Raw genomic sequence first — 6,634 nt, 5'->3', positions numbered from 1 at the left:
CGTACAATTAATGGTAAAATAAACAGGCTCTCTATATTCTGTCATCCAGTATGACATCAGATTTCCGGATTAAACTGCAAAACAGAAGCACTACATTTCATAGATTCATAGATTCTAGGACTGGAAGGGACCTCGAGAGGTCATCGAGTCCAGTCCCCTGCCCTCATGGCAGGACCAAATACTGTCTAGACCATCCCTGATAGACATTTATCTAACCTACTCTTAAATATCTCCAGAGATGGAGATTCCACAACCTCCCTAGGCAATTTATTCCAGTGTTTAACCATCCTGACAGTTAGGAACTTTTTCCTAATGTCCAACCTAAATCTCCCTTGCTGCAATTTAAGCCCATTGATTCTTGTTCTATCCTTAGAGGCTAAGGTGAACAAGTTTTCTCCCTCCTCCTTATGACACCCTTTTAGATACCTGAAAACTGCTATCATGTCCCTTCTCAGTCTTCTCTTTTCCAAACTAAACAAACCCAATTCTTTCAGCCTTCCTTCATAGGTCATGGTCTCAAGACCTTTAATCATTCTTGTTGCTCTTCTCTGGACCCTCTCCAATTTCTCCACATCTTTCTTGAAATGCGGTGCCCAGAACTGGACACAATACTCCAGTTGAGGCCTAACCAGCTCAGAGTAGAGCGGAAGAATGACTTCTCGTGTCTTGCTCACAACACACCTGTTAATGCATCCTAGAAACATGTTGCTTTTTTTGCAACAGCATCACACTGTTGACTCATATTTAGCTTGTGGTCCACTATAACCCTAGATCTCTTTCTGCCGTACTCCTTCCTAGACAGTCTCTTTCCATTTTGTATGTGTGAAACTGATTTTTCCTTCCTAAGTGGAGCACTTTGCATTTGTCTTTGTTAAACATCATCCTGTTTACCTCAGACGATTTCTCCAATTTGTCCAGACATTTTGAATTATGACCCTGTCCTCCAAAGCAGTTGCAATCCCTCCCAGTTTGGTATCATCTGCAAACTTAATAAGCGTACTTTCTATGCCAATATCTAAGTCGTTGATGAAGATATTGAACAGAGCCGGTCCAAAAACAGACCCCTGCGGAACCCCACTTGTTATACCTTTCCAGCAGGATTGGGAACCATTTATAACTACTCTCTGAGTATGGTTATCCAGCCAGTTATGCACCCACCTTATAGTAGCCCCATCTAAACTGTATTTGCCTAGTTTATAGATAAGAATATCATACAAGACTGTATCAAATGCCTTACTAAAGTCTAGGTATACCACATCCACCACTTCTCCCTTATCCACAGGACTCGTTATCCTATCAAAGAAAGCTATCAGATTGGTTTGACACAATTTGTTCTTTACAAATCCATGCTGGCTATTCCCTATCACCTTACCACCTTCCAAGTGTTTGCAGATGATTTTCTTAATTACTTGCTCCATTATCTTCCCTGGCACAGAAGTTAAACTAACTGGTCTGTAGTTTTCTGGGTTGTTTTTATTTCCCTTTTTATAGATGGGCACTATATATGTTCTACAGTAGGGAGTGTGTCTAGGAATTACAGCAAGAGAGTAGGTGTCAGGAATCTGGGGTTTGTTCCCACTTTGGAAAGCATTTTGAGATAATCAACTGTAGAAATTCAAAATGTTCCACTTTTATCACTTACAAAAGAGGCTGTTAGATATGTTTGTGCAATAATCTAATCTAGCAACAAAAGGGATTTATTAATTATAACATGTGTAGATGGTCTAGACTAGTGTCTGTATGTCATCTGTGTACCTGTTGGATAAAAGACCCTGGGAATAGTCAAAGGTCAAAATATTGTACTCTGAACCTGCAAAATTTAATTGCGTGGATGCAGCTGCGGAGCAATAACAGAGTTGCTAAGCAGGAAACTGGCTTCTCAGCGGTTTGCTCTTCCTCGAGGTCCTAGGAAAGTTTAGTTTGTGCTTTATAAAGTTAAGCATATGTTAAGAAAACTCAAACAACTGATGCACTAAGCTTCAATACAAAACAATTTCAATTTCTCTCTTCCCAGGTACTCTGCAGAAAATCTGGAGTTACCTGAAAATTAAAATGGGAGCCTCTTTGTGAATATGAGAAATACAGCTAAAACGCTGTTAAAATGCACTTAGCATCTGGTACAATTTACTGCCACTCCAAGTAACTACCTCAAGTGTTCCTGTCTGGAATAAAAATGACATTCAAATTATATTTACAACTCTGTTAATACTACCCAAAGCCTTGCATTTGTCACTTCCAGCCTGTCTAATTCATGAATGCATTGCAGTCACATCCTTCGGAAAACCTGTTCTCAAGTGCTGCAATCTGACTGTAGCCCTATTGGGTGGAAGATGATTCATGTCTGAAGACTGACATGTTCGTTCTTGACAAGATTAAACAGAAAAAAGCAAATCAAGGTACTAGCAATGGAGGGTACCACCCCAGAGACTAGGGCATAGAGAGGGGAAGTGACTTACCACAGTATTACTCAGCAGTTGAGTGGCAGAACCAGGAATAGACCCCAAGTCTCCTGACTTTCAATTCATTATCCTATCGCTGGACAGAGGAACTGTCATATTGATTCAGACCAGCAGTCCATCTAGACTAGCATCCTGTCTTCAATAGTAGCCAGAACCAGAGGCTTCAGTTAATGGCATAAACCCCCTTCATTAAGTAGGAGATACTCTGCCCCACCCCACCACATAGGTCTCATCCTATGGTGGGAGGGATAGCTCAGTGGTTTGAGCATTGGCCTGCTAAATCCAGCATTGTGAGTTCAATCCTTGAGGGGGCCATTGAGGGTCTGGGGCAAAAATCTGTCAGGGATGGTACTTGGTCCTGCTGTGAAGGCGGGGCACTGGACTCAATGACCTTTCAAGGTCCCTTCCAGCTCTATGAGATATATCTCCATATAATAATTTTTTAAAATCCTGATTTCTGATCATTAGAGACTAGTTTAAGCTCTAAAGCACACTGTACCTCTCAATACTCTCTTAGTACCTGTCCTGGGCGCTGCGTGGACTGATGAATCAGGCACTAGTAGTACAATCATCCATCTGCCTCCTTAGCATAAGGATTTGGGCAGACAATTGAAACTCCATCTTACCCAGTTAAGTGAGTCTCAACAACACAGTCCTGGAGCTAGCCTAGCACTGTAGGATATGCCTGGATCACTGTGAAAAGAAAAGATAAGCTGAGAGTTCAGTATGCATTGTAAAACATCACAAAAAATGTATTGTGTAAGGTCAGGAACAGAATAGACAGAGAATTGCTGCTTTGATTCTAATGTGGACTGTAGTGGAATTTTTTTAGGATTGCTGGGTAATTTACTGTTCTGTTTTGCTTTTGGTGTGTATTGGCCTTCAAGGATGATGTAAATCATGAACGTTCTTTTCTTCTGCATCTGGTGTTTGTGATCCCTAGACGTGATAAAGTTTAAAGCTCAGTGTTTGGATGGTTACCTTCAACTCTGAATGATTTTGAAATCTGGTGGCCTTTGCTTAGATGAGAAGCAGGCTGGATGAACTACTGTTAGGCTGGTGTGAAGGGATGAAGGTTAGGGAGTTCCCCATTTACTAAAACCCAACTCATTTTAGAGCTAAGAGAACTTTCTCAACTGTATTTATTGAAGGAAATAAGCCAAATTTACCCCTGGCATAAGGAGGAACAACTCCACTGGAATAGGCTCCTGGGTACTACGGTAATGCAAATAAATAAATAAAATAAATTATAATAAAATAATTAATTAAGCAGAGAAATTCCAGCCACGGATGAATTTGGGTCAATGCTTTTCTTGTCTACTAACAAAAGATAGAAATAATTTGAGGCACACTAGTATTACTTTCCACTCTCTCTTTGTAATGCAGAAGTTATGGGTCTATAGTTTGATATATCACATTGTAAATTGTGAAAATCAATAAACAAAATGTGAAAAATCCCAAACAATCCAAATTTTGATAAATCAGGTACTCTAGACATAAATTTATTAATCTAACCACAGCATATTCTGTTTAAAACAGTCCCCTCCTCCTTCATTAAGCAAACGTATTCATAAAACACTTCCCACAGTAATTCATTAGTCTAATAAAATAATATATGAACACCTCAAGCAATGCAGTTATTGAACAGCTATGCATTTTTTTAAAGTTCATAGCTGCAGTTTGCTTGTTATCAGATTAAGGAACAGCAGATTAGTCAGAAAGAATTGAACTTGGCACTTCTTGTTCCTCTACAAATTTACAAGTAAACAGTGTTTGAATACACAAGGGAACCATTGGATTTAAACAATCATAGTAGCCATTTGTGATGCAAGGCTACAATACCAAAGACCAAATTCCATTTATTGAAGTGAATGGGACTAAATTTGGCCCAAGTAACTTGATCATTGAAACTCCCTTTATTCAGTAAATAAGGGTAACAGCAGATTTCTCAGCCAAAGGATAATTCATTATGATTCTTCAGTAGGCAACAGAATGTTGTACTTTACCTGGACACACAGGGAAACCATATTAAAATTTATTCTATGCTTAAATGAAGAAGATAGAGTCATGGGTTCTGATTCTGAACCAGGGCCGGCTCTAGACCCCAGTGTGCCAAGCACGCGCTTGGGGCGGCGTCCCGCGGGAGGGCAGCAGGCGGCTCCGGTGGACCTCCCGCAGGCATGCCTGCGGAGGGTCCGCTGGTCCCGCGGCTCCGGTGGACCTCCTGCAGACGTGCCTGCGGAGGGTCCGCTGGTCCCGCGGCTCTGGTGGAGCATCCGTAGGCGTGCCTGCGGATGCTCCACCGGAGCCGCGGGACCAGCGGACCCTCTGCAGGCACGTCTGCAGGAGGTCCACTGGAGCCGCGGGACCGGCGACCGCCAGAGCACCCCCCGCGGCGTGCCGCCCTGCTTGGGGTGGCGCAAATCCTAGAGCCGCCCCTGTTCTGAACCCTCTTATACCAATGTAACTGGTAACTAATTCCACTGAAATCTATAACATTATATAATACTGGTATAAAGCTAGATTGAGATTACAACCAGGCCTGTAAAATACAGTGCAAGCTATAGTACAAACTAAATCAGCAACATTTTGGAACAAATTCAGCACTCCCTCCACATGGCAACAATTTAGGTGTCAGGAACTCAGCTGGCTCTGGGCATCGTCACTAGCAACCCAGTGAGCTCAGCTGAGCGTAACTCCCCGCAAGTGACGTTGCTCCCTAATTGGTCAGAAGGGCCATCTGATCCCTATTTAGTCCTAGTAACAACAGCAGGACAGTGCTCTTCAATGCATTCTACACCTGCAGTTGTGCTAGATCTGCTTCCTGTCCAGCCCTTGCTCCAGGCCTTGCATGTTCTTCTCCAGCCCTAGTCCTGCCCGACCCCTGATTCCTAACTCCTGGCTCTGACCACTGCTTTGTCTCCTGACCAGACTGCTGGTTCTGCCCTCTGCCAGACTCTGACCAGTAGGTTGCACCACCTGCACCTCAGTGTGTGGTCTCAGGTAACACAGATACAGCCAGCAGGGCTGGCTCCAGGCACCAGCATCCCAAGTAGGTGCTTTGGGCAGCAATCTGCAAGGAGTGGCAGTCTGTGTGTTTTTGCCCCCAAGCAGCGCACCGAATTGCCACCACGGAGGGCGGGGGCAGTCTGTGTGCCCTTAGGGTGGCACGCGCGTTTCTGCGGCGGCGGCAATTCGGCAGCAGCTTCTATGTTCAGCTGTCCACGCAGCGCAGCTTCTGTCTTCCGGCTGAAGACAGAAGCTGCCGCCGAATTGCCACCGCCGCGGAAAAGCGTGTGCCGCCCTAACGGCACACAGACTGCCCCCGCCATCCGCGGCAGCAATTTGGCGCGCTGCTTGGGGTGGCAAAAACAGTAGAGCCAGCCCTGGTAGCCAGCATAACTATTCTAAATTCAATGGCCCAGAGTCTGCTTTGTTATTTCAGTGTAAATCCAAACTCCATTGATCATAGTAGAGTGGTTCTGGGTTTATACCAGTGTAATGGAGAGCAAAATTTGACTCTGCATGTCTGTACCTGTGTGTGGTGAAACTTGACTATTTCTGTTGTTACCCAATAAAGTATCATTAAAAAAAAACCCCCAACCAACAAAATCCCTACTGTCTTTACCAACTGGATTAGAAGGTCAGTTTGTCAACAGCTCTCTTGTGTGACAGCCACCATCACCATCAGTGAAGCTCCACTGTCCTTTTTTCTAGGCTAGCCATAGTGCCAATGAGTAACACATTTTATGTAGATTTTTTTTTAACAAATAAAAGGATAGTCTTTAAATGGAGGCCAGAGCCTTCTACATTAGTATCTGAAGCACACTGGTCTTCAGTGTAGTCCTGAGCTGAATGGTGTATGAGATTCCCCAGGAAAACAAGAAATTGCACAGGTATAAGGGAGGAAAGAAAAGGCCCAGTACATAAAGTGTTGCATGATACGAGATGGTAGGTTAGCCTCCAGCCCATTATAACCTAGAGCTCCTTAGGCCTGGTCTACACTAGGACTTTAATTCGAATTTAGCAGCGTTAATTCGAACTAACCGCTCAACCGTCCACACCAGGAAGCCATTTAATTCGAACTAGAGGGCTCTTTAGTTCGAATTCGGTACTCCACCCCGACAGGTGGAGTAACGCTAAATTCGACATGGCTAGCTCGAATTAGGCTAGGT

The sequence above is a fragment of the Mauremys mutica genome, chromosome 9 (genome assembly GCF_020497125.1).
Source record: "Mauremys mutica isolate MM-2020 ecotype Southern chromosome 9, ASM2049712v1, whole genome shotgun sequence".
Lineage (NCBI taxonomy): Eukaryota > Metazoa > Chordata > Testudines > Geoemydidae > Mauremys > Mauremys mutica.
The sequence above is the reverse complement of the archived record's forward strand: the minus strand, read 5'-3'. Positions refer to the sequence as shown.